General features: G+C 31.9%; 1 protein-coding gene and 1 long non-coding RNA gene across 3 annotated transcripts in view; both read right to left on the bottom strand.

Moving 5' to 3' along the window:
- Positions 1–27980, bottom strand: part of rut (adenylate cyclase rutabaga) — a 439239-nt gene that overhangs the window by 276178 nt on the left and 135081 nt on the right. The gene's annotated exons all lie outside the window — the stretch shown is intronic.
- Positions 27024–27380, bottom strand: LOC142229051 (uncharacterized). The gene is made up of 2 exons (XR_012720314.1): positions 27263–27380; positions 27024–27200 (listed from the first exon to the last, which is right to left on the bottom strand). It is a non-coding gene; the product is annotated as an uncharacterized LOC142229051 (long non-coding RNA).

Below are 27980 nucleotides of genomic sequence, written 5' to 3'. Positions count from 1 at the left end.
TTAGGGGCATATAGTTTCAGATTACTGGACCTGGAAAACGTTAACTTAAGCAGTATGCTAATGTTTTTGGAACAATCTGGTTGGTTCAACAGAAGAAAATAATCGTGAAGGTTCATCGGTTAAAACTAGAAGTGCGCATATGTAATAGGTACTTTAAGCTAATGTGGTATCACAATGGACTGAATAGTCTAAGTGAGCCTGAATCTTAATCGGGCTGCCACTTTAACCTAACCTAACCTATTAGACATCCTCATTTTTGTGAAAAACGATTATTTTAACAGAAATGTTTTTTCTTCACATTGAAAATTGTTGTATCACAATTGGAGTTTGCATATATAGTTTGTCTTTTTCTTTCACATCACATATCAACTACTCATTACATGTTCATATTCTAATGTGTATATAAAGTTATATGCATGGAGCGAGACAGATATACAATATATTAGACAGATGTCTATCAGTATTGCCAAGTTGCAGATTTTAAGATTTCTGGCAATTCATAATACACCGCATATATATGATGAAATTAAATTTGTGTGGATTGGCTTACAAGAAGTTCTTATAAAAAGTGTTCACTATGCAGTGTAGAATGTTGTGCGTTTAAACTTAAAAATACTAATACATTAGTTTTCGCTTATAGTCCACACCAATAGTTGAACAACTTTTTTGGGACTATAAGTGAAATTCGACAGTTAAGCAAATTCATTTATATGCCACTTTGGTATATAACTGTTTTCACACATTTCCAGGAATATGAGATAAACGGAAAAAAAAGAAAAAGACAATTTATTTTGTGTACTCAGAACGCACTTTTGTTAATGTAGTTTGAGGTAAAAAAATGTGATTTCCCTATTTTCTTAATATATACCAATACTGCCAATTTGGCGCATTTTTCATGATGTTGCAAAAATTTTATATTATTGTGGACTATATCTTAAATATTTTATATCGAAAACGGAATATATGCAAAATCGGCATATATGTGAAATGGATTATTCAGCAAACTATATGTGTGAAATTTATGTCATAATGACACTAGAAGAATAATTTTTGGACTATATGTGAAAATCTCCTATATGTGCGATGGACTATAAGCGAAAACTACTGTACGTATATTTTTTCTTTTAAATAATTATGGTTAAAATCAATTGATATTACATATCAATACATTGAAATAAAGTCCATTTTTTACAGTCTTTATAAAGGCTGGTACCTTTTCGATATCTATGCTGAAATCCATCTTATTTCCATGGTTACTTTTTAAATCTATTGATTTGAAAGAAAACTGTATATCGCAATTTTTCATCCTTAATTTAGACCTTAGGTGGTGAAATTTACTATTTCTAAGATACAATTTAATTCGATTCGTTTAACGATTATACTTACAGTGCTTTTCATGACTGTGTATTCTTTTTTAACGTTGCCTATATTTTTCTCAGAAAATCCCTTGTTCCCTTTCAATCCACGTTTTGTCAGTCCACATATTTCCATTTAGAAGAAATTTGAAAATTTCTCTCCAGTATGTTTGGCCCATAAAACAAAGTGGACATTATCTCCACTCCATAGCGGATCTGGAACACATGAACTATGCTTTTTAATAGATTTCGGTTTGTACTTCCATTCCCCGTTGGTTTTGTCAACCCACACTTGTTTGTTTGGGGTCTGTGACCCACTGTATAAAAGTGGCATAAAAAAAAAAGCGACACCAGTGATTTTTATGGAGTATTGGTACACCTTATTAGATAGGGATCGGTCTATATTATAGAATTTGATATGTTATGTTAATTAATTTCCGTGTTTTGTGCATTTTATACAATTATTTTATTGCAGGTTGACTGTCTGAGTATATATGTATTAATTGCAACATTTATTAAAATATTACTTCTCAGCCAATTCGCCCCCTCTCTTATTGCTAATATTACAGCCTAAAAAACCTATAGTGATTAGGTAATCTTATCGCTATTCAAAGTTCCAGGTCTTTAGAATAAAGTCCGAAACCCACTTGTCTATCAAATGTGGAGCCATCGGTGGTCCTTCGAACCTCTCTTGTAATTATTTCTTAATCGCTACAGTCCTCTAATATGTCCGTGAAAATAAAGTTAACTTTAAAATGTATGTTAACATTGTCTTAAAGTTAACATAGTGTTAACAGAGCTCTGCTAAGTGCTTAACAGAGAAAAAATAAGATTAGCTTCAAAGAAAAGAGTAAATAGTTAAAATTAAAAAACGACCATTGTGCAAAAACTATAGTGGGGGCAATATACACCCATATACCAAATTTTAGGTCAGAATTCGAGATATTTTCACTTCAAGTGGTGATTGAGTTAAAGTTAAAAACAAATGTGACCTTTACGCAAAAACTATAGAAGGGGCAGTACATACCCATATACTAAATTCTTGGGGCACGATGAGTAGAATCTAAATCTGAAATAATTTTTACAAACAGAAAGTTGTTTATTTAATTCAATGATTTTGTATTTATTAAGTGTCCGGCAATTATCTTTTCCAAAATGTATATATGTACATGTTTATTCTTATTATTGGGTATGGATTTGTGTCGTAATATGTTATATTTTATTTGTTGTGCCCTGCACGTATTTTTCGAAAGCTTAGATACATTTTTAGTTTTAATTTAGGTATTGTGCTATAAGTGGTTATTTTTTATTATTGCGGCAAAACTGGCATTCAAAAAGGATATTTTCTTCCTCTGGATGGTAGCATCCGAAGCATCCATTACATATTGCTCGTTTACAACCATTACACAGATTTTCGTATTGCTCTGATTCACCACAGTGTAAGCAGACGCTGTCCATGTCGTCGGAGTTTTCGATTAAAATATTTTTTATATACTCCCTATATAATGATGGATTATATACTCCCTATATAATGAATAGTGGCATACGACAACGCCGCAATTGAAATTTTCATTTTGATGTGGGTATGTTATTTCTTTATAACGCCAGATATTTGACTCGAACTTTTTCTCGTATCAAATAATGTTTTGCCTTTGTACGCGGATCAATCACGGGATTTAAATGAAAAACCTATGTTATTATATTCAAATATACCAATACAAAATGGGATTTATGTAGAACTGGCAAAAACATTATTCCTGTGCAGCGTGAGGGAATATTAATTTTTCCTTCATCATGAAAGAAATTGTGCCCCTCTTCACAATTGTCGACGATGGAATTGTACGGCTCTACGCGACCTTATAGGCTTTTGAATTCTAATATGTCCAACATTGGTGTAATGGGAGAGTCTTCCCATATTTTAGTTTTGATATTAGCAAAATTCAAAATAACAAATCATCATGTTCGCTTTGTTTTCCATATTCTGTTGAACAAAGTTTTGCAATATTTGGGTACTCCTCCATTTATCCTCTACTAGATTTGGATTTGCTAACCTTTCTGGGCTTCATTTTACTTCATATATATCCTCAATTTCAGCACGCTTCGCCGAGATATATACAAAAGATTTTCGGACGTAGTCCGTCGCCCGTATATTAGATTTGCCATCTAAAATACTATTTTTAACTAAGTTAAAATATCCCTCCGCAGGACTGCTGGCAACGCTTGTGCGTGTCTTGTCTACAAATTTCCCCATGATATTAAACCAAAGAGGTGCATACGGCGCACATTTTTCTAATATTGTATCGCCAAATTTGGGACAATAGTAGGGATTATTGTCATTGCCGCTTTCGGTGGAAACATTCGTTTTCTTGGCCATGCAATACAGTACTAAAAACCTTCTTATAGTACGGGCTTTTTTTGAAGATAGCATTTGATTTTTTGCGACTTCGGCATCTTCATATTTTTTTCCATATTCGGGGTCCATGGTTAGGATAAAGTGGCAACCTGATTAAGATTCAGGCTCACTTTGACTATTCAGTTCATTGTGATACCACATTAACTAAAAGTACCTATTACATATGGGCACTTCTAGTTTTAACCGCTGAACTTTTCTCGATTATTTTTTTCTGTTCGACCAACCAGATTGTTCCAAAAACATTAGCAGACTGCTTAAGTTAACGTTTTCTAGGTCCGCCAGTAATCTGAAGATATATGCCCCTAAAATTTGCTTACGCCTTACACAAAATGCAGGACACTCACACAAGAGGTGTTTTATTGATTCTTTTTCCTCCGCATCATGACAGCTCATACAATAGTCATTACACTTCGCGCCAATAGTTTTTGCGAAATCGCCTATCAGGCAGCGACCCGTTATAGCAGCTATCAGGAATGATATCTGGCGTCTCGAGAACACTAGCATATCTAGTGGGAGGTTTAAGTTTAAATGGGGCCATATTTCTTTGGTGTCGTTACAACCCTTGCACTTCTCCCATCGAACACCAGCCATCATGACAGCCTTCTCACGCAGTAAGAGATTGCAGGTAGCCAGAGGCATACCAACAGGTTCTAGTTCCCCTGGAATATGTAATGTAGTTCCTAGCCTTGCCAGCTCATCTGATTCGCAGTTCCCCGGTATGTTCCTATGGTCAGGCACCCATATAAGGTGAATATTGTGCTGCTCAGCCATCTCATTGAGAGTTTTGCGGCAGTCGATGGACGTTTTCGAGTTGAGGAACACAGAGTCCAAGGATTTTTTGCAGGTTGACTTTCTGAGTATATATTAATGCCAACATTGCCTGGAGCATTACTTCTCAGCCAATTCACCACTTCACTTATTTCTAATATTTCAGCCTGAAAAACACTACAGTGATCAGGTAATCTTTTCGCTATTCGATCTTTAGAATATACTACGAAACCCACTTGTCCATCCAATTTGGAGCCATCAGTGTAGGAATCTATACATCATTTATTCCACGGGGTCCGTGTACACCACGCCTCACTGTTGGGAATTCGAGTCTCAAACTTTTGTCGAAAAGTGGTCTCGCCAATCCACTACGTTAGGCACATCTGGCATTATTTTGAGGACCGAACTGTGACCGTAACTTTTTTCCGACCACAGCAATAGCTCGGGCACCCGCACAGCCGTTGTTGCAGCTGAATGTTTAATGTTTGGCCCGTACACCCAGAAAAAAGTGACCCCTTCTTTAAGTTAAAATGAACTCATTGTGAAGAAAGTTGAACTTCGTATAGCGCCAAAGACATTTTTATTTGTTTGAACGATGTGATTTTCGTAGAAATTAGGAATAATGCATTCCATATATTAGTTAACATTTTCCTATATTTATATACCACTATACTACAGAATGAAAAAATTTAACTAATTTGAATTCATATATGGAATGATTTTATTGAAATTTTTTCATTCATTTCGACAAATCTTACACATTTGTGGTAAAACTTTTACTTCATAATTAGAACTGCTTACCTTCGTTTTTAAATACAATTTTATTTATTTCTATAAGCAATTTTATCTTCAATAAAAGACATGTTTTATTAATATATTGAATATATTTATTAAGAATCAACAGCATCGAATCTCTTTGAAATATTAGTTTATTATTCCACTATTTCCAATTTCCGTGTGATATTATCAACTGTAAAACGCACTTTTTCTTCTTCTTGTACTTTTCACTTTTAATAAGTTGCTGCCTTACGATTTTGTCCTCCTTTTACAATTTCAATACCTACAAATATAAAAAATCATAAAACATTTTTGTTGCAAAAGGTTAGCGTCACTGAATATTACCTGATAATTGAAGATTCCAAAATGAAGACAAATGAAAGGGTTGTTATTCTGCTGTTGTTTTCTTTCTTTATACACTATCACGAACATTGATAGATTTATTAAAAAAAAACGAAAATTTTTCTCACTAATTTAAAATAACAAATATTTTATATATTTTATTTGTTATTTATTATATTATTTTACCATATTATTTTTTTAACAATCTCTCCGTATACCAAAACAAAGCGAATTCAACTAAAAAAACAACCGACGCGCAAATATATCGATTACACCCACGCGCAAACACATCGATTACGATGACAGGTATCGATTACAGGTAGACAATAGAAATTTAGGAAAATTTCCTATATTCTAACAGGTGTGTTTCCTTAAGTTTTGAAAGGATTGCATACTTCTTAGTACGAATGAACTAAAATATTTTTCTATGCCAAGTGTTGTTCGTATGTATGAAAAACTTTCTATTATAAAGGAAGTCGCAATTATCATTTTATAAGAAATTTTACTAATTTTGAAGAAACTTGGTTTTAGTTCGGTTTTTGTTTATTTTTACGAATGCTTTGTTATCGGTGAATAAAATTTTCTTTTTCAGTAGTAAATTCTTATACCCAGCGAAGAAAATAGTATGAGTAAAATTCCATGCCTTATTCTAGTTAATGAACTATTCCTAACTGCTTACAGTTTAGGATTTTTTTACTGAAACGAGTAAATTTTATTATTTTTCACAAAAATGTACCTTAATGGAAATAAAATGGATAAACTATATTGATGAAAATTTTTTCCTTTAGTTTCGAAGGCACTTTTTTCTGGGTGTAAAACAAAGTGGACAATACCTCGACTTCCCAGCGAATCTGGAACACATGAACTATATGCTTTTTAATAGATCACGGTTTGTACTTCCATTCCCCTTGGGTTTTGCCAACCCACACTTGTTTGTTTGGAGTATGTGAACCACAGTATACAAGTGGCCATATCTCGACACCAGTGATTTTATTGGTACACCTTATTGGATGGAGCTCGGTCTATATTATAGAATTTGATATGTTATGTTAATTAATTTCCGTGTTTTGTGCATTTTATACAATTGTTGCTAACATTACACCCTAAAAAACAATACAGTGACTAGGTAATCTTATTCGAAGTTCCAGGTCTTTAGAATAACTCCGAAACCCACTTGTCTATCCAATGTGGAGCCATCGGTGGTTCTTCGAACCTCCCTTGTAATTATCTGTTAATCGCTACAGTCCTCGAATATGTCCGTGAAAATAAAGTTAACTTTAAAATGTACGTTAAAGTTAACAGAGTTTTAACAGACCTCTGCTATGTGCTTAACAGAGAAAAAATAAAGTTAACTTTAAAAAGAGTAAATAGTTGAAATTAAAAAACGACCCTTGTGCAAAAACTATAGTGGGGGCACTATACACCCATATACCAAATTTTAGGGCAGGATGAGTAGAATCTAAATCTGAAGTTATATAACTAAGCTCATGACCAGAATTCGATATATTTTCACTTTAAGTGGTGATTGAGTTAAAGTTAAAAACAAATGTGACCTTTGCGCAAAAACTATAGAAGGGGCAGTACATACCCATATACCAAATTCTTGGGGCACGATGAGTAGAATATAAATCTGAAATAATTTTTACAAATTAAAAGTTGTTTATTTAATTCAATGATTTTGTATTTATTAAGTGTCCGGCAATTCCAAAATGTATATAAATGTTTAGTCTTATTATTGGGTATGGGTTAGTGTCGTAATATGTTACATTTTATTTGTTGTGCCCTGCACTTATTTTTCGAAAGCTTAGATACATTTTTAGTTTTAATTTAGGTATTGTGCTATAGGTGGTTATTTTTTATTATTGCGGCAAAACTGACATTCAAAAAGGATATTTTCTTCCTCTGGATGGTAGCATCCGAAGCATCCATTACATATTGCTCGTTTACAACCATTACACAGATTTTCGTATTGCTCTGATTCACCACAGTGTAAGCAGACGCTGTCCATGTCGTCGGAGTTTTCGATTAAAACATTTTTTATATACTCCCTATATAAAGATGGATTAACTGAAAAGATATCTTTATTATTTAAAATAGCGTCGGCATAGTGGCATACGAAAACGCCGCAATTGAAAATGTCATTTTGATGTGGGTATGTTATTTCTTTATAACGCCAGATATTTGGCTCAACTTTTTCTCGTATCAAATAATGTTTTGCCTTTGTACACGGATCAATCACGGGATTTAAATGAAAAAAACCTTTGTTTATACATTCAAATATACCAATAGAAAATGGGATTTATGTAAAACTGGCAAAAACATTAGTCCTGTTCAGCGTGAGGAAATTCTAATTTTTCCTTCATCGTGAAAGAAATTGTGCCCATCTTCACATGTAATGGTGTATGAATTGTTTTCGTTGTGTATTGCACATATGGTACTTATAAATGTGTCGACGATGGAATTGTACGGCTCTACGCGACAGTCTAGGCTTTCGAATTCTAATGCGTTCAACATTGGTGTAATGGGAATCTTCCCAAATTTGAGTTTTGATATTAGCAAACTTTAAAATAACAAATCTTGTTCGCTTTGTTTCCCTATTTTGTTGAACAAGGTTTTGCAACATTTGGGTACAACAGAACTTTTTGTTGAAATTTAATTTCATTTTTTTTGTGGGGTGCTTCTCCATTTATCCTCTATTAGATTTAGATTTGCTATCCTTTTAGGCATTCATTTTACTTTATAAATATCCTCAATTTCAGCTCGCTTCGCCGAGATATACACAAAAGATTTTCGGACGTAGTCCGTCGCCAGTATTTTAGATTTGCCATCTAAAATACTATTTTTAACTAAGTTAAATATCCCTCCGCAGGACTGCTGGAAGCACTGGTACGTGTCTTGTCTAAAAATTTCCCCATGATATTAAACCAAAGAGGTGCATATGCCACATATTTTTCTAATATTGTATCGCCAAATTTGGGACAAAAGTCGTGATTATTGTCATTGCCGCTTTCGGTGGAAACACCCGTTTTCTTGGCCATGCAATACAGTGCTAAAGCTTTTTTATAGAACACAATGCAGGACACTCACACAAGAGGTGTTTAATTGATTCCTTTTCCTCCGCATCATGACAGCTCATACAATAGTCATTATACTTCGCGCCAATAGTTTTTGCAAAATCGCCTATCACGAAGCGACACGTTATAGCAGATATCAGGAGTGATATCTTACGTCTCGAGAACACTAGCATATCTAGTGTGCAGTTTAAGTTTAAATGAAGCCGTATTTGCTTGGTGTCGTTACAACCCTTGCAATTCTCCCATCCAACATCATAACAGCCTTCTCACGCAGTATGAGCTTGCAGGTAGCCAGCGGCATACCAACAGATTCTAGTTCCCCTGGAATATGTAAGGTAGTCCCTAGCCTTGTCAACTCATCCGCTTTGCAGTTCCCCGATATGTTCCTATGGACAGGCACCCATATTAGGTGAATATTGTACTGCTCAGCCATCTCATTGAGAGATTATCTTTCGCTCATTTCTCAGTCATCCGGAGGGCTATCTGTATAATAGCTATCTCGGGGTCCATAGCCATATTGTTAAATTGTTTTATGTGTTTCAAGGCTTCGTCAACTTCATTGTTTGAGTAACGATTTAGGCATATAATAAATATAATCCTTATCCAATATATCCAAATCATTTATATATTTATAACATATGTAGATTCTACTCATCGTGCCTAAATTTTGGTATATTGAGGTATACTGCCTCCTCTATAGTATTTGCACAGTCGTCAGATTTGTTTTTAACTTTAACTCAATCGCCACTTAATGTGAAAATATCTCGAATTCTGACAATGAACTTGATCAAATTGTTTTAGATTTATATTACACTCATCGTGCCCTAAAATTTGGTATATGGGTGTGTACCTCCCCCCTCTATAGTTTTTGCACAAAGGTCTATTCTCCCGATCATTTTGGTTAAGTCCCAAAAATTTGCAGTGGCAACGTTCTTTTAAAGTGTGCTATTGTGAATGGGTGTTGTAGGCTGACATAAAAATAACTAAAATTGACATTTTCAATGTTGGTAGCATTGAAACAAAAATTAATTGAAAATAGAAACAGCAGAGTTAATACGAAGCATGAACGAACAAAATTCACGGAATGTTGATCCAGGTATATTTAGGCTGCTAGACGAACTGCTAATGAGGAGACGTATTTCGTCCACACTAGAACAAGCAAACATACAAAGGCATGTGAACAGAGGCACTCCCCAAGGAGGAGTTCTATCACCTCTTCTTTGGAATGTTGCTATAAACAACCTTCTGGTTTCCCTAGAAAAAGAAAGGATAAAAGTGGTGGCATACGCAGACGATGTGGCTCTAGCAGTCAGGGGAAAATTCCCTACCACAATCAGAGATGCTATACAGAGAGCCCTCCGGATTACTGAGAAATGGGCGAAAGAGAATGGTCTTCGTGTAAATCCTGCGGAACTGCGAAGCAGATGAGTTAGCAAGGCTAGGAACTACCTTACATATTCCAGGGAAACTAGAATCTGTTGGTATGTCTTTGGCTACTTGCAAGCTCTTACTGCGTGAGAAGGCTGTCATGATGGCAAATGTTCGATGGGAGAATTGCAAGGGTTGTAACGACACCAAGCAACTATGGCCCCATATAAACTTGAACCGCACACTAGATATGCTAGTGTTCTCAAGACGTCAGATATCACTTCTGATATCTGCTATAAAGGGTCGCTGCCTGATAGGCGAATTTGCAAAAAAAAACTATTGGTGCGAAGTATAATGACTACTGTATGAGCTGTCATGATGCGGAGGAAAAGCAACCAATTAAACACCTCTTGTGTGAGTGTCCTGCATTTTGTGTAAGGCGTAAGCGAATTTTAGGGGCATATAGCTCTAGATTACTTGTGGACCTGGAAAACGTTAACTTAAGCAGTCTGTTAATGTTTTGGGAACAATCTGGTTGGTTCAACAAAAGAAAATAATAGAGGAGGTTCAGTGGTTAAAACTAGACGTGTCCATATGTAATAGGTACTTTTAGTTAAATGTGGTATCACAATGGACTGAATAGTCTAAGTGAGCCTGAAACTTAATCGGGATGCCACTTTAACCTACCCTAACCTAAGTAATTCAATTGTGGATGCCCGTCTTTAGTAGAAGTTTCTACGCAATCCATGGTGGAGGGTATATAAGATTCGGCCGTATATACTTGTTATTTCTCGAGCATTTAGAAGTTGATTTGCATAAGAAAAAATTCAATGACATTATATATCAGAAACTAACTCTGATGAGGGCCAATATCGGATGATATTTTGAGTACCCGCCTCCTGGTTTTGTGTTTGAAATATTCCTCTTTTGGTAACTCGCAAACTGGTATAACCAAAATTGCACATTTTTTTCAATATTTATTTTTTTTTGCGGATTTTCAGCAGAGTCTATTCCTTCAATTTTATCCCAAAAAAATGCCAACAATTTATTGAAGATTTTTGTGGGTAAGTTTATATTAAATCGGGGATTTTTGAGGCTGAGAGCGTCCCATGTTGGGGCATCAGTCCGGAAAATACTGGCAACATTGCTGGCATCAGCTGTTTAAAAACAATCACAGAAAATAAGTGAACACTTTTAATGTATGAAGTGCTCAAATAGTAATTAATATTTACTGCTGTGATTATTTTGGACACTTTACAGCTTTAAATTTTTTTTATTCGACAAAGTAATCATAGTAATCAAAGTAATCATGCTTTATCAAAGTGCAGCCTGGCAACACCGACTGATGAGATGTTCAGGATAGAACACCGTCGTAACTATGTTCTGTATAGCTTATAAAAATGTCGCATCGAGTACTAAAAAAATATTTAGATTTTATTTCCTATGGGAAAATGTCGACTATTTTTGATAAAAGCCGAGTAATACGGAAATATTGTATAATGAACAAGTAAGGAAAATCTAAAGTCGGGCGGGGCCGACTATATTATACCCTGCACCACTTTGTAGATCTAAATTTTCGATACCATATCACATCCGTCAAATGTGTTGGGAGCTATATATAAAGGTTTGTCCCAAATACATACATTTAAATATCACTCGATTTGGACAGAATTTGATAGACTTCTACAAAATCTATAGACTCAAAATTTAAGTTGGCTAATGCACTAGGGTGGAACACAATTTTAGTAAAAAACAAGTAAGGAAAGTCTAAAGTCGGGCGGGGCCGACTATATTATACCCTGCACCACTTTGTAGATCTAAATTTTCGATACCATATCACATCCGTCAAATGTGTTGGGAGCTATATATAAAGGTTTGTCCCAAATACATACATTTAAATATCACTCGATTTGGACAGAATTTGATAGACTTCTACAAAATCTATAGACTCAAAATTTAAGTTGGCTAATGCACTAGGGTGGAACACAATTTTAGTAAAAAAAATATGGGAAACATTTAAATCTGAAGCAATTTTAAGGAAAATTTGCACAAGTTTATTTATGATTTATCGCTTGATATATATGTATTAGAAGTTTAGGAAAATTAGAGTCATTTTTACAACTTTTCGACTAAGCAGTGGCGATTTTACAAGGAAAATGTTGGTCGAAATCAGAAAAACATATATATGGGAGCTAAATCTAAATCTGAACCGATGTCAACCAAATTTGACACGCATAGCTTCAATGCTAATTCTACTCCCTGTGCAAAATTTCAACTAAATCGGAGCAAAAAATTGGCCTCTGTGGTCATTTGAGTGTAAATCGGGCGAAAGCTATATATGGGAGCTATATCTAAATCTGAACCGATTTCAACCAAATTTGACACGCATAGCTACAATGCTAATTCCACTCCCTGTGCAAAATTTCAACTAAATCGGAGCAAAAAATTGGCCTCTGTGGGCAAATGAGTGTAAATCGGGCGAAAGCTATATATGGGAGCTATATCTAAATCTGAACCGATTTCAACCAAATTTGACACGCATAGCTGCAATGCTAATTCTACTCCCTGTGCAAAATTTCAACTAAATCGGAGTTAAAAATTGGCCTCTGTGGTCATATGAGTGTAAATCGGGCGAATGCTATATATGGGAGCTATATCTAAATCTGAACCGATTTCAACCAAATTTGGCACGGATACCTACAATGCTAATTATACTCCCTGTGCAAAATTTCAACTAAATCGGAGAAAAAAATTGGCCTCTGTGGTCATTTGAGTGTAAATCGGGCGAAAGCTATATATGGGAGCTATATCTAAATCTGAACCGATTTCAACCAAATTTGACACGCATAGCTACAATACTAATTCTACTCCCTGTGCAAAATTTCAACTAAATCGGAGCAAAAAATTGGCCTCTGTGGGCAAATGAGTGTAAATCGGGCGAAAGCTATATATGGGAGCTATATCTAAATCTGAACCGATTTGGCTGATATTTTGCAAGTTTTTCGAGACTCATTAAATATTCGGATGTACGGAATTTTAGGAAGATCGGTTGATATACACGCCAATTATGACCAGATCGGTGAAAAATATATATGGCAGCTATATCTAAATCTGAACCGATTTTTTCCAAAATCAATAGGGAACGTCTTTGAGTCAAAACAGGACCCTATACCAAATTTTAGGACAATCGGACTAAACCTGCGAGCTGTACTTTGCACACAAAAATACATCAACAGACAGACAGACGGACAGACAGACAGACGGACATCGCTAAATCGACTCAGAATTTAATTCTAAGACGATCGGTATACTAAACGATGGGTCTCAGACTTTTCCTTCTTGGCGTTACATACAAATGCACAAACTTATTATACCCTGTACCACAGTAGTGGTGAAGGGTATAAAAATGTAGTTAGTGAAGCAATACGCACAATTGAAAACATTTCTAGATTAATATTTAGAACAGAGTACCACTTAATCTTTTTCTAAAAATATTATTCATTCATAAACCTGTGAACTTTTAAATGCCAACTATTTATTCAAATCCATTCTTACACGGATCTTAACTGCAAAACCATTCATCTTCGATATACATCTTCGTAAAACGTGATTTCTACAATAATTTCAAGTGTGCCAGCTATTATTTGAGCGTCAATCTTCATCAGAGTCGTTGACGTGAAGTCGAATGTAATTAGCAGACAATTTGTAAATCATCGCTAGTTTGTTGAGCACTCAACCAACCAACCAGCTAATAGTCCGTCCGTCGTGGCCAAGTGGTGATTAATTTTTTGTAATTTCGTTTTGATTCTATTGTTGGCTGATGTTTTTTGTTTCTGTTTCCAATCAATTAAGAAAAATGGTGGCAAATTTCATTCATGAAATTCACTCGATTATCCCATATAATAAAGATAATATTTCAGAAGGAGGAAAGACTAAAGGGGTATGGAATGAATTAGTGCTACAATTGGTGAAAAGAAAATGGAATTGTTAACAAATGCGATTCAAAATAAACAAATGAACACCAAACATAATTAAATATGGTACAAAATCAATTTTTGCTTAAACAAAAAACAAGGTGCCAAGTACCGCTGTTTAATGGCAAAAATATCATCTCAGTGGGTGGCTTGACTATCCATTTGCATGTGATTCGTAATTTATTTAGTCAATATATTTCTGATAATTAAATACTTTGGTTTTGTTTTCTTCTGATCGGATTTTGGACAATCATGGGGAATGCGATAGGGAAATATATAAAGTGCGAATTGAATGAATTTTTGGAGCATTCAATAAACAAGGTCAATATTTTTTTTTATTTACACATTTTCACAAGCTATCTATAATTTGGGATATTGGATTATTAAAAAAAATAGGGAACAATATAAAAAAAACAATATGTAATTTATGAATTTATTATAAATTCCATGCAGATTTTCAAGTGATGGGAAAGCAAATAACTCTAAATCAATTAACAACCAAATTTGCATTTGTGGCAATCAACAAAACGGAGGCGTGCCATGCTCCAAATTTACGAACAATAAATTGAATTCTTTATTAGGGGGGAAACAAGTGTTTTCTCAGCTACCATAAGACGGCATTGTCTATTTTAATATTTTCATAATTTTATTAGTGGCAATGCGTTAATAAATTTATGATGATATACTTCGTTTTTGAGTGGGTGGAAAATATTATCGATTGTTTCTGTGTGTGTGTGTGTTTTTTTGTGTTTAGCTGTTAATGACTTCCGATGAGGATTATTACGGAATTTTATGTTAATAGATAATACGGAGATATATGAAACAATATACATAATTTAGAAAAACGTTTATTTGAAATAACAAAATTACAATTACTCATAGACTTATAAATTTCACTAATATTTCGCAATATAACCATTCCATAAAGAAAGATATTGTTCCCACATAAATGTTTCCACACCAAAGAGTGGATAAAAATCATCTTTTCATTCGATGATATGTAATGCAACAAACCAAATGTAGGTATATATATATAAAAGTAATATTGTTATACCCAAAAATTTTGTAAATTTGCATCCCTCCGTTAAAGTTGCATGTCTTTGAACTAAGGAAAATTTTCCTTAAAGTAAAGAAACACATTTTTGATTTAAAGAAATCGTCCTCAAATTAATTGAAATATTGAATCTTTTAGATTTAAGATAAAAACGCTTCTATAGGCAAAGACTTATTTTGAGGATTTAGCATCTTTGGTTTAAAGTTTTGCTTTTTTTTTGGGAATAAAAAAACATTTTGATGTATCCTTTATCATTTGGATTTTTAAACTGGCATTTGTTTATACGTGAATAGCTTTACTAACATACCGCAAGAAGAAAATGAAAATTGGATAAATGAGACATGAATCTTAATTTTAATTTTACTGCTCCTAAATTTAAGTCCACATAGGTCGCTAAAAAATGTCCTTATTTTAAAGAAGCCGCATCTTTGGCTCGGAATCAATCCTCAAGGGAATGTCAAAATCTTTGGATCCAAGTAAATCTTTTTTTTTTTAAGTGAATATGGCACTAAATTCAATTTAATTCATTTTAGTTAATGCTAAAAGCACCAAATTGGCATCACTGCTTGGACGTATGTTAAATTGGATTTTCGCTAAATGGTGTATTCGTTGAAGAGAGCTTCGACTGTATTATGTTTTGAGAAAAATTTCTTAACTATAATAAGTTTTTGTATAAGTTAGTTAAATAAATTTAAAGGAAAATTATACATAAATGATTTACTAAATTCGTGTCTCAAAATAGTTCAAAATTGCTTAAAATTTGACTTCAAAATCATGAACTTCGTATGGTACTAAAAACGATACACCGATTTGGGACCTTGAGCATCTAGATACCGCAATTTTTCCGATTTCTAAAGCTAGAGATATTGAAGGTCCTTAAATAGATGTGCATAACATGGTGTGAATCTCTCTATGTATTGTTATATAAACCGATCTCCCGATTTGATTTCTTGGGATTTTCGAGACCGCAATCCGATTTACCTGAAATTGAAATATAGAGGTATTTGAGACCCGCCCCTCTGTTAAAATTGTATGTCTCCGCCCTAAGTCAAATTTTTCTTAAAGTAAAGAAACATTTTTGGTTTAAAGAAATCGTCCTTAAATTAACTGAAATATTGAATTTTTAGATTTGAGGTAAAAACGCTTCAAATATATATATAAAGATTCAAATTGGCTACCTTTGACATGAATTACGACCTTCAAACGACGACAAAGCCATCACACGCTGCATGACAGTTGCTCTGCGGTATTTTTGCCCATTTCCGGCGAAGCGACGTCTGGAAATGATCGATATTTCATTTTGAGCATATAAATGAAAACTTCAGGTGGGATGCGATGACATGTACACTGAAAAAAATATTGTCGTGAGGTCAAAGATTTCATGTCTTTAAAATACGAATACAAATTTTGCTTAGCATAGAAGACGCATTTCTCTAAAATAAAGTTATTTTCCTTGTCCAAAAGTCTATAAACTTTTCAATGAAGTCGTATTGTCCTTATAATTAAGTGATTTGACTTAAAAATGGGTATCTTAACATGAAAGAAAAAATTTATAGGCTAAGGTCAACTTGACTTTAATAATTCAGAAAAATTCTTTAAATTTAATGAAATTGTCTTTAAATTTGTTGTCTTTTTGCATCTTGACTACAAAGCAAAAAATCGTTCAAATATAGGACAGGTTTTTCAAAACTTTATTTTAAAGAATTTTTTTTACTTCAAACATAGCATAATTTCTACTGGAAGTCCAGTCCTAATTTGGAAAATAAAGTTGCCGTTAACTCGTTTTTAAAGGACTATTATAGCATATGAAGAAAAAAAGCTGAGAAAGCGAAAAATTAAAATCTTTGGAACCTAGTATGCTTTTTTTTCAGTGTAATCAGCCCAGCGTTATCGTTGAGAATTTCTAGAAAGTGGCACACAAAGTGTCACAGGCACGGTTACCACAGTTGGTATTATTCTAGAAGAATTCTTGATGTTTGGGTAGATTTTACCAAATATTCCTCTCTAGAAATTTTCTATAGAAATAAAATTTCAACTAAATTTTTTATATAAATAAAATTTAGGCTAAATTTTATATAGAAATAAAATTTCGACAAAATTTTCTATAGAAATAAAACTTTGACAAAATCTTCTATAGAAATAAAACTTTGACAAAATTTTCTATAGAAATAAAATTTTTACAAAATTTTCTATAGAAATAAAATGTTGGCAAAATTTTCTACAGAACTAAATTTTGGCAAAATTTTCTATTGAAATAAAATTTTAACAAAATTTTCTATAGAAATAAAATTTCGACTAAATTTTTTATAGAAATAAAATTTAGGCTAAATTTTTTAATAGAAATAAAATTTAGACAAAATTATCTATAGAAATAAAATTTCGACAAAATTTTCTATAGAAATACAATTTTGACAAATATTTCTATAGAAATAAAACTTTGACAAAATCTTCTATAGAAATAAAACTTTGATAAGATTTCCATAGAAATAAAATGTTGACCAAATTTTCTATGGAAATAAAACTTTGACCAAATTTTCTATTAAAACAAAATTTTGACAAAATTTTCTATAGGAATAAAATGTTGACAAAATTTTCTATAGAAATAACATTTTGACAAAATTTTCTATAGAAATAAAATTTTGACAAAATTTTCTATAGAAATAAAATTTTGGCAAAATTTTCTATGAAAATAAAATTTTGACAAAATTTTGTATAGAAATAAAATGTTGGCAAAATTTTGTATAGAAATAAAATTTTGGCAAAATTTTCTATAGAAATAAAATTTTGGCAAAATTTTCTATAGAAATAAAATTCCGTCAAAATTTTCTATAGAAATAAAATTTTGACAAAATTTTCTATAGAAATAACATTTTGGCAAAATGTTCCATAGAAATAAAATTTTCTATAGAAATAAATCTTTGATAAAATATTCTATATAAATAAAATGTTGACCAAATTTTCTATAGAAATAAAATCTTCTCTAAATTTTCTATAGAAATAAAATTATGACAAAATTTTCTATAGAAATAAAATTTTGACCAAATTTTCTATAGAAATAAAATTTTGGTAAAATCTTCTATATAAATAAAATGTTGACAAAATAATAAATTTTGACAAAATTTTCTATAGGAATAAAATATTGACAAAATTTTCTGTAAAAATAAAATTTTCACAAAATTTTCTATAGACATAAAATTATGACAAAATTTTCTATAGAAATAAAATTTTGGCCAAATTTTCTATAGAAATAAAATTTTGGTAAAAACTTCTATATAAATAAAATGTTGAGCAAATTTTTATAGAAACAACATTTTGACAAAATTTTCTATAGAAATAAAATTTTGACAAAATTTTCTATAGGAATAAAATGTCGACAAAATTTTATATAGAAATAACATTTTGACAAAATTTTCTATAGAAATAAAATTTTGACAAAATTTTCTATAGGAATAAAATGTCGACAAAATTTTATATAGAAATAACATTTTGACAAAATTTTCTATAGAAATAAAATTTTGACAAAATTTTCTATAGAAATAAAATGTTGACCAAATTTTCTATAAAAATAAAATTTTGGCAAAATTTTCAATAGAAATAAAATTTTGACAAAATTTTCTATAGAAATAAAATTTTGACAAAATTTTCTATAGAAATAAAATTTTGGCAAAATTTTCTATAGAAATAAAACTCTGATAAAATCTTCTATATAAATAAAATGTTGACCAAATTTTCTAAAGAAATAAAATTTTCACCAAATTTTCTATAGAAATAAAATTTTGGTAAAATCTTCTATGTTGACCAAATTTTCTATAGAAATAACATTTTAACAAAATTTTCTATAGAAATAAAACTTCGACTAAACTTTTTATAGAAATAAAATTTCGACAAAATTTTCTATAGAAAAAAAATTTCGACAAAATTTTCTATACAAATAAAATTTTCTATAGAAACAAAACTTTGACAAAATTTTCTATAGAAATAAAACTCTGATAAAATCTTCTATATAAATAAAATGTTGACAAAATTTTCTATAGAAATAAAATTTTGGCCAAATTTTCTATAGAAATAAAATTTTGGTAAAATCTTCTATGTTGACCAAATTTTCTATAGAAATAACATTTTAACAAAATTTTCTATAGAAATAAAACTTCGACTAAACTTTTTATAGAAATAAAATTTTGACAAAATTTTCTATAGAAATAAAGTTTGGCAAAATTTTCTATAGAAATAAAATTTTGGCCAAATTTTCTACAGAAATAAAATTTTGGTAAAATCTTCTATATAAATAAAATGTTGAGCAAATTTTCTATACAGATAAAATTTTGATAAAATTTTCTATAGAAATAAAATTTTGATAAAATTTTCTATAGAAATAAAATTATGATAAAATTTTCTATAGAAATAAAATTTTGACAAAATTTTCTATAGAAATAAAATTTAGACACAATTTTCTATAGAAATAAAATTTTGACAATATTTTGTATAGAAATAAAACTTTGACAAACTCTTCCATATAAATAAAAATTTGTGTTTGGTAGTTTTTTGATAGAATTCTTTCCAAAATAATCCATATTTGTGGTTCGAGTGGCAACCGTGGTCACAAGCCATAGGGAGTGATAGACTCATTTTCATATTATCAGATTATTATTATGTCGCGTAGTAAAATAACTTTTATTTTAATTTACACACAAAGAAAAAATGTTAGACAAACGAAATTTCCCTTTAATGTAAAGTATTTTCTTTAAGAGCAAATAAACGTCAATTTGCGATAAACGATTGTCTCTAATCTGTCAAAAGAAAATTTTGGTTGTCTAAAATTTCGTTCTTCAGGAAAGAAAACTCTGCTTTCAGTGTGATTCTAACATTATTTTTTTTTTCTCCATTCAGTTGAAAATCTTTAAAATTTAATATTCAGAAGATAAACCCGGTTTATCTACCACAGAACATTGTTCATACTTATGGTGTATAAATAGACACTGATAACATTATGGTAAAAAAAGAAAATTTGCTCACAATATTCGACTCGTGAACTAGAACATTTGTTAAGAATCCAATCATGTATTAAACCCAACACTATTTGCAATCGAAATATGTAAACTATATTAGAATGTAATTAAAAAGAGACACAGTATGACTAAAAGTGGGACAAAAGTGTACAAAGTATCACTTTTTGTGGCACAACAAAAAGGTGGCAAAATAGTATCCCCGCTTGAAAAATGTGGCACAACGTCAACACTGGATCACCCTATGTCATCACATCCCTATTACACTTGTCTCCCTATACATATTTCAATTCGAAATATCAATATTTAGAAATCTTTTTGTTAAAAAGCTTTCAGAAATGTTCAATATTTTCCATTTCTTAGTTTCACAAATATTTTTTTGTTTTCATTTTCACTCTTCAACTGCACCTTGAAAACAGAAATGATGGCAAAATATATGTACATTTGCACTTCACTCCCGTCTCGTTAGATGTCATAATTCAGTTTATAAAACAAAATTACTTATTGCTGACATATCTAAATTTAGAATGTAATTTGTTTAACATATTTAGCTCAATATGAACACAGCACCGTCCGGCGTGCAAAATGATTAACAATGCGGTGCAACCGCAACAGATGTCATAAAAAAATACAAACAAATTTCAAGAAAACGAAATTAGTCTAAAGACTATAATAAATGAAATTTCAAAAAAAAATCCAAAATAAAAATAAAAAAAACAATTAAGCTTAAATATACCAACTAGATTGTTGGAATTCTGGTGGTTAATAAAATTGTTGAATCATTCAGTACAATAAAAAAATCAAAAAATAAATCACAACTGTTAAAAGATTTGGTGGAATCGTTGGATCATAAATTTTATATACTACACCGAAATTTTTATTAGGTCATAAACGAATGTTATAACAATTTTTGGGAAAATTACCATGCCATAAAAGTGAAGTGTTTACTTAGTTCAATATTAGAGCAATGCAAATAGAAACAGCAATTTGTAGATGTACACTATGTTAGAAGTAGAGTTATTTTTTAAGAATTTTTTCCATTCCCTGGAAGGAATTTTTCGAATTTTCCGTGATCCCGCATAAAACAAAATTTTCTCTTGATATGGTATGCATATTTGATATTGGCAGAAATTAAACAATGGTTAGAAAAGTATTTTCCTGTACAGTTAAACACTTTCCCATTGCTTGTAAATGAAATTATTTCTATAGAATTAAACTAAAATTAAATAATGGCATTTTTACATTTCATAAAAATTTCCTTTTATTAAATTAGAAAATATTTTTAAAGTATGCATACGTGCATAATTTAAGGTAAATTGGCGCGTTGTTTATAAAGGCTTACTTAGTCTACTAGTCCATCGAAATACCGGTTCGTAGAAATATCGCGATCTTACTAATATTTAGAAATATTGTGAAAATTCCCGAGATTTGCAGCACTTAATTCCCTGTAAAGCGTACGTAAAAATATGAAAAGAAAGTCCTAGGCGGAAGCTATGCTGACTTGTTATATTAATGAAAATATTGCTTTTTATACCCTGCGCATATGTTTGCAACACACAGAAGGAGACGAAATAGACAATAATGCTCAGGGTCGGTCCCTGAGTTGATCAAGCCATGTCCGTCTGTCTCACATTTTTGTGATCAGTCTGGGTCGCAGTTTTAGTCTGACTGAATTCAAACTTGGTACAATTATGTGTTTTGGGATATTTTTGGTAGAAATCGGTTCAGATTTACATATAGCTCCCATATATATCATTCGCCCGATATGTACTCATATGACCCCAGAAGCAAAAGTTTTTCACTGATGCACAAGAAGTAGAATTAATATTCATATTATAGGAGCCAATTTGGTTGAAATCGGCCTTTTGCTCTGGGTCTGGGTCGCACAATTTTGCATAATTATGTGTTTTGGGACAGATTTTGGAAGAAATCGGTTCAGATTTATATATAGCTCCCATATATATCTTTCGCCCGATATGTACTCATATGACCCCAGAAGCAAAAGTTTTTCACTGATGCACAAGAAGTAGAATTGACAATTGACCGTATGACCACCGAAGGTCAAAATTTCACTCCGGCTGTCTTGATTGCACAGAGCGTACAGTTAACATTTGAGCAATGTGTACCACACTTTTTCAAAATCAGCTCAGATTTCATATATATATTTTTCCAATTTTAAAACATAGGTAATTTGGCCAAAATACCCATATTTATGAACCCACAGTCGAATGTACGCGTGTTTCTAGATGAGCCAAATCCAACAAAATTACTCGCGCACGAAACACTTCCAATCAAATAATCGCCGGTTTTCTTTCGAAAAAACTGAATATATTGTAATAGTACCAATAGAACAACGCCGAAAAGTCAATTCTGAGTGGAACACAACAATATGCAAAAGTACTTCGACAATTAGTTCAAACTAGAGTGATAAAAACCGGTCGGTGAAAACCGGTGGACCGGTTTCTCGTTTTGCACCGATTGTCGGTTTTGTATAAAATCCCATTTTCGGTGGACCGGTAGAACCGGAGTTTTTAATATTATAACAAGTATATACGGCCGTAAGTTCGGCCAGGCCGAAGTTTATGTACCCTCCACCATAGATGGCGTTGAAACTTCTACTGAAGACTGTCATCCACAATCGAATAACTTGGGTTGCGGTAACACTTGCCGATGGCAAGGTATCTTAACACTTCCTAACACCGTAATATATACCACATAGTCCATACGTGGTATATATTAAACTAAAAAAGGCCGATTAAATATGTATATAATTAAGTTTGGCAAAATTTTCTATAGAAATAAAATTTTGACAAAAGTTTCTATAGAAATAAAATTTTGACAACATTTTATATTGAAGTAAAATTTGGACAAAATTTTCTATAGAACTAAAATTTTCTATAGAAATAATATTTTGTTAAAAATTTTTTATAGAAATAAAATTTTGACAAAATTTTCTATAGAAATAAAATTTTGGTAGATTATTTTTGGCTCGAGTGGCAACCATGATTATGGACCAATTTTTGTGTGATTGGGGATTAGCTATATATAACTATAGACCGATATGCACCAATTTTGGCATGGTTATTAGCGGCCATATACTAACACCACGTTGCAAATTTCAACCGGATCGGTTTATATGGGGGCTATATATAATTATGGACCGATATGGACCAATTTTTTCATGGTTGTTAGAGACCACATACTAATACCATGTACCAAATTTCAGCCGGATCGGATGAAATTTGCTTCTCTTAGAGAATCCGCAAACCAAATCTGGGGATCGGTTTATATGGGGGCTATATAATTATGGACCGATATGGACCAATTTTTGCATTGTTGTTAGAGACCATATACTAACACCACGTACCAAATTTCAGCCGGATCGGCTGAAATTTGCTTCTCTTAGAGTCCCCGCAAGTCAAATTTGGGGGTCCGTTTATATGGGGGCTATACGTGAAAGGAGAATTTCACCACGACCCGGAATATATATACTCTATGCGGTCTTGAGCAATATTTCGATATGTTACAAACGGAATGACAAAGTTAATATACCCCCATCCTATGGTGGAGGGTATAAAAATGTTACCTTATGAGTTTTTCAATTATAATTATAGGTTAATTTTTCTTTGGATTTGAGTCCAAATTTAATTAGCCAATTAATTGTATGAAACTAATTTTTTTCAGATTAAAAATTTTTAGTAAATTTTTTGATTAGAAATATTCTGTTTTGTTTTTTATTTAGCAAAAATAATAATATACATTTTAATTTTCTTGACTTTATTTTTAATTTTATTATGAAGTTAATTTTATTGGTTAATTTTTAAAATGATGACGTTTTCACATCCTATCAACTTTTAATGATAAAGGGTGATTCTTTTGAGGTTAGGATTTTCATGCATTAGTATTTGACAGATCACGTGGGATTTCAGACATGGTGTCAAAGAGAAAGATGCTCAGTATGCTTTGACATTTCATCATGAATAGACTTACTAACGAGCAACGCTTGCAAATCATTGAATTTTATTACCAAAATCAGTGGCAGAAAATCCGCTTTTTTATCGACAAATTTTGTTCAGCGATGAGGCTCATTTCTGGTTGAATGGCTACGTAAATAAGCAAAATTGCCGCATTTGGAGTGAAGAGCAACCAGAAGCCGTTCAAGAACTGCCCATGCATCCCGAAAAATGCACTGTTTGGTGTGGTTTGTACGCTGGTGGAATCATTGGACCGTATTTTTTCAAAGATGCTGTTGGACGCAACGTTACGGTGAATGGCGATCGCTATCGTTCGATGCTAACAAACTTTTTGTTGCCAAAAATGGAAGAACTGAACTTGGTTGACATGTGGTTTCAACAAGATGGCGCTACATGCCACACAGCTCGCGATTCTATGGCCATTTTGAGGGAAAACTTCGGAGAACAATTCATCTCAAGAAATGGACCGGTAAGTTGGCCACCAAGATCATGCGATTTGACGCCTTTAGACTATTTTTTGTGGGGCTACGTCAAGTCTAAAGTCTACAGAAATAAGCCAGCAACTATTCCAGCTTTGGAAGACAACATTTCCGAAGAAATTCGGGCTATTCCGGCCGAAATGCTCGAAAAAGTTGCCCAAAATTGGACTTTCCGAATGGACCACCTAAGACGCAGCCGCGGTCAACATTTAAATGAAATTATCTTCAAAAAGTAAATGTCATGGACCAATCTAACGTTTCAAATAAAGAACCGATGAGATTTTGCAAATTTTATGCGTTTTTTAAAAAAAAAAAGTTATCAAGCTCTTAACAAATCACCCTTTATTTTGTTTTCTGTGCTCCAAGAGAAAGATCTTAGTGCTGAGAAACTTCTTTAATCACCCTACACACAAAAAAAAAATTCTGATTCAATCACGAAATTAATTGATCCAATTAATTTTTTAATTGAAATGTCTTCAATCACAGAAATGATAGTATCAATTAAAAAATTAATTGCCAGTCCATTAAAAAATTAATTGACAGTCAATTAAAAAATTAATTGATCCAATTAAATTTTTAATTGATACTATTAATTTGTGTGATTGATTTTTATTTCAATTAAAAAATTTGTTGAATCAATTAAATTTTTAATTGAATATTTTTTTTACTCAATTAAGATTTTAATTGCAAAAATTTTCGTGAAATTTTTTTCTGTGTAGAAAAATTAACTGCAAAATTTAACCCCCAATTCCCCAATAGATAAAACCACTTCACTTATCTATTTCTCACTTTACCATATTTTCTATTACGTCTCTTTAATTAACTATCCCTTTTTTTCATAGACCAATTTAAAATATTCACACTTATAACAGACTCTTGATTGACATGAAGGGAATCGATACACATCTATGATAGCTCATTAATTTCTGGTGAACCAATTTTACATATTGTCGATAGAGCATGAATGGCCTCGAATGATCAGTACAATTGGATGTTATGGAACATAGCTAACATATCATTGATAAGAGAAAAATTGTTCATCCATTGAGGCGGGCGACAATAAGTGCTCAAAAGACCAATTGGAACATGGAAAGCATATTTGAGCTTGAGATGCAAGCAGAAGCTTTTTGTTTTTTAAAAGTGGCAAGATATGCGACGAGTGCAATAGCATAATCGCATTTAGGAATCATGGCAAGTAATGGAATGGTAAAGTGTATGCTGTAATGGCATGATGGATCGATGTCGAAAGTGTTATAGAGACAATCGAAATGTTTTTATACCCTCCACCATAGGATGGAACTAAATTAGGTTAGGTTAGATAGCAGCCCGATGTATCAGGCTCACTTAGACTATTCAGTCCATTGTCATTCCGTTTGTAACACATCGAAATACTGATCTAAGACCCCACAAAGTATATATATTCTGGGACGTGGTGATATTCTGAGTTGATCTAGTGACGTCCGTCCGTCTTTCCGTCTGTTGAAATTACGCTAAGTTCCGAACGAATCAAGGTATCGACTTGAAAATTAGCACAAGTTGGATGGTAGTGCAAATTACGTATAGCCCCCATTTAAACCGACCCCCAGATTTGGCTTGCCCTTTAGTGCTATTTATATATAGCCCCTAACATCCAGAGATGCAGTTTCTTTAAAATAAAGAAATTTTTTAGCGACCTATTTGGCTTTCAATCTATGACCAATAAAATTAAAATAAAAACAAGTATATACGGCTGTAAATTCGGCCAGGCCGAATCTTATGTACCCTCCACCATGGATTGCGTAGAAACTTCTACTGAAGACTGTCATCCACAATCGAATTACTTGGATTGAGGTAAATTTTGCCGATGACAAGGTATCTTAAAACTTCCTAATACCGTAATATATGCCACGTAGTCCATACGTGGTATATATTAAACTTAAAATGGCCGATTAAATACGTATATAATTAAGTTTGACAAAATTTTCTATAGAAATAAAATTTTGACAAAATAAAATTTTGACAAAAAATTTTCTATAGAAGTAAAATTTGGACACAATTTTCTATAGAAATACGATTTTAACAAAATTTTCTATACACCCAGAAAAAAGTGACCCCTTCTTTAAGTTAAAATGAACTCATTGTGAAGAAAGTTAAACTTCGTATAGCGCCAAAGACATTTTTATTTGTTTGAACGATGTGGTTTTCGTAGAAATTAGGTATAATGCATTCCATATATTAGTTAACATTTTCCTATATTTATGTACCACTATACTACAGAATGAAAAAATTTAACTGATTTGAATTCATATATGGAATGATTTTATTGAAATTTTTTCATTCATTTGGACAAATCTTACACATTTGTGATAACACTTTTACTTCATAATTAGAACTGCTTACCTTCGTTTTTAAATACAATTTTATTTATTTATATAAGCAATTTTATCTTCAATAAAAGACATGTTTTATTAATATATTGAATATATTTATTAAGAATCAACAGCATCGAATCTCCTTAAAATATTAGTTTATTATTCCACTATTTCCAATTTCCATGTGATATTATCAACTGTAAAACGCACTTTTTCTTCTTCTTGTACTTTTCACTTTTAATAAGTTGCTGCCTTACAATTTCAATACCTATAAATATAAAAAATCATAAACCATTTTTGTTACAAAAGGTTAGCGTCACTGAATATTACCTGATAATTGAAGATTCCAAAATGAAGACAAATGAAAGGGTTGTTATTCTGCTGGTCTTTTCTTTCTTTATACACCATCACGATTGATAGATTTATTTTCAAAAAACGAAAATTTTTCTCACTAATTTAAAATAATAAATATTTTATATATTTTATTTCCTATTTATTATATTATTTTACGATATTATTTTTTAACAATCTCTCCGTATACCACAACAACGCGATTCCAACTAAAAAAACAACCCACGCGCAAACATATCGATTGCACCCACGCGCAAACACATCGATTACGATGACAGGTATCGATTACAGGTAGAGAATAGAAATATAGGAAAATTTCCTATATTCTAACAAGTGTGTTTCCTTAAGTTTTGAAAGGATTGCATACTTCTTAGTACGAATGAACTAAAATATTTTTCTATGCCAAGTGTTGTTCGTATGTATGAACAACTTTCTATTGTAAAGGAAGTCGCAATTATCATTTTATAAGAAATTTTACTAATTTTGAGGAAACTTGGTTTTTAGTTCTGTTTTTGTTTATTTTTACGAATGCTTTGTTATCGGTGAATAAAATTTTCTTGTTCAGTAGTAAATTCTTATACCCAGCGAAGAAAATAGTATGAGTAAAATTCCATGCCTTATTCTAGTTAATGAACTATTCCTATCTGCTTACAGTTTAGGATTTTTTTACTGAAACGAGTAAATTTTATTATTTCTC

Source organism: Haematobia irritans, chromosome 3, assembly GCF_050003625.1.
Source record: "Haematobia irritans isolate KBUSLIRL chromosome 3, ASM5000362v1, whole genome shotgun sequence".
In the NCBI taxonomy this organism is placed as follows: domain Eukaryota; kingdom Metazoa; phylum Arthropoda; class Insecta; order Diptera; family Muscidae; genus Haematobia; species Haematobia irritans.
Note: the sequence above shows the minus strand (reverse complement) of the source record. Positions and strands in the feature narration are given on the sequence as shown.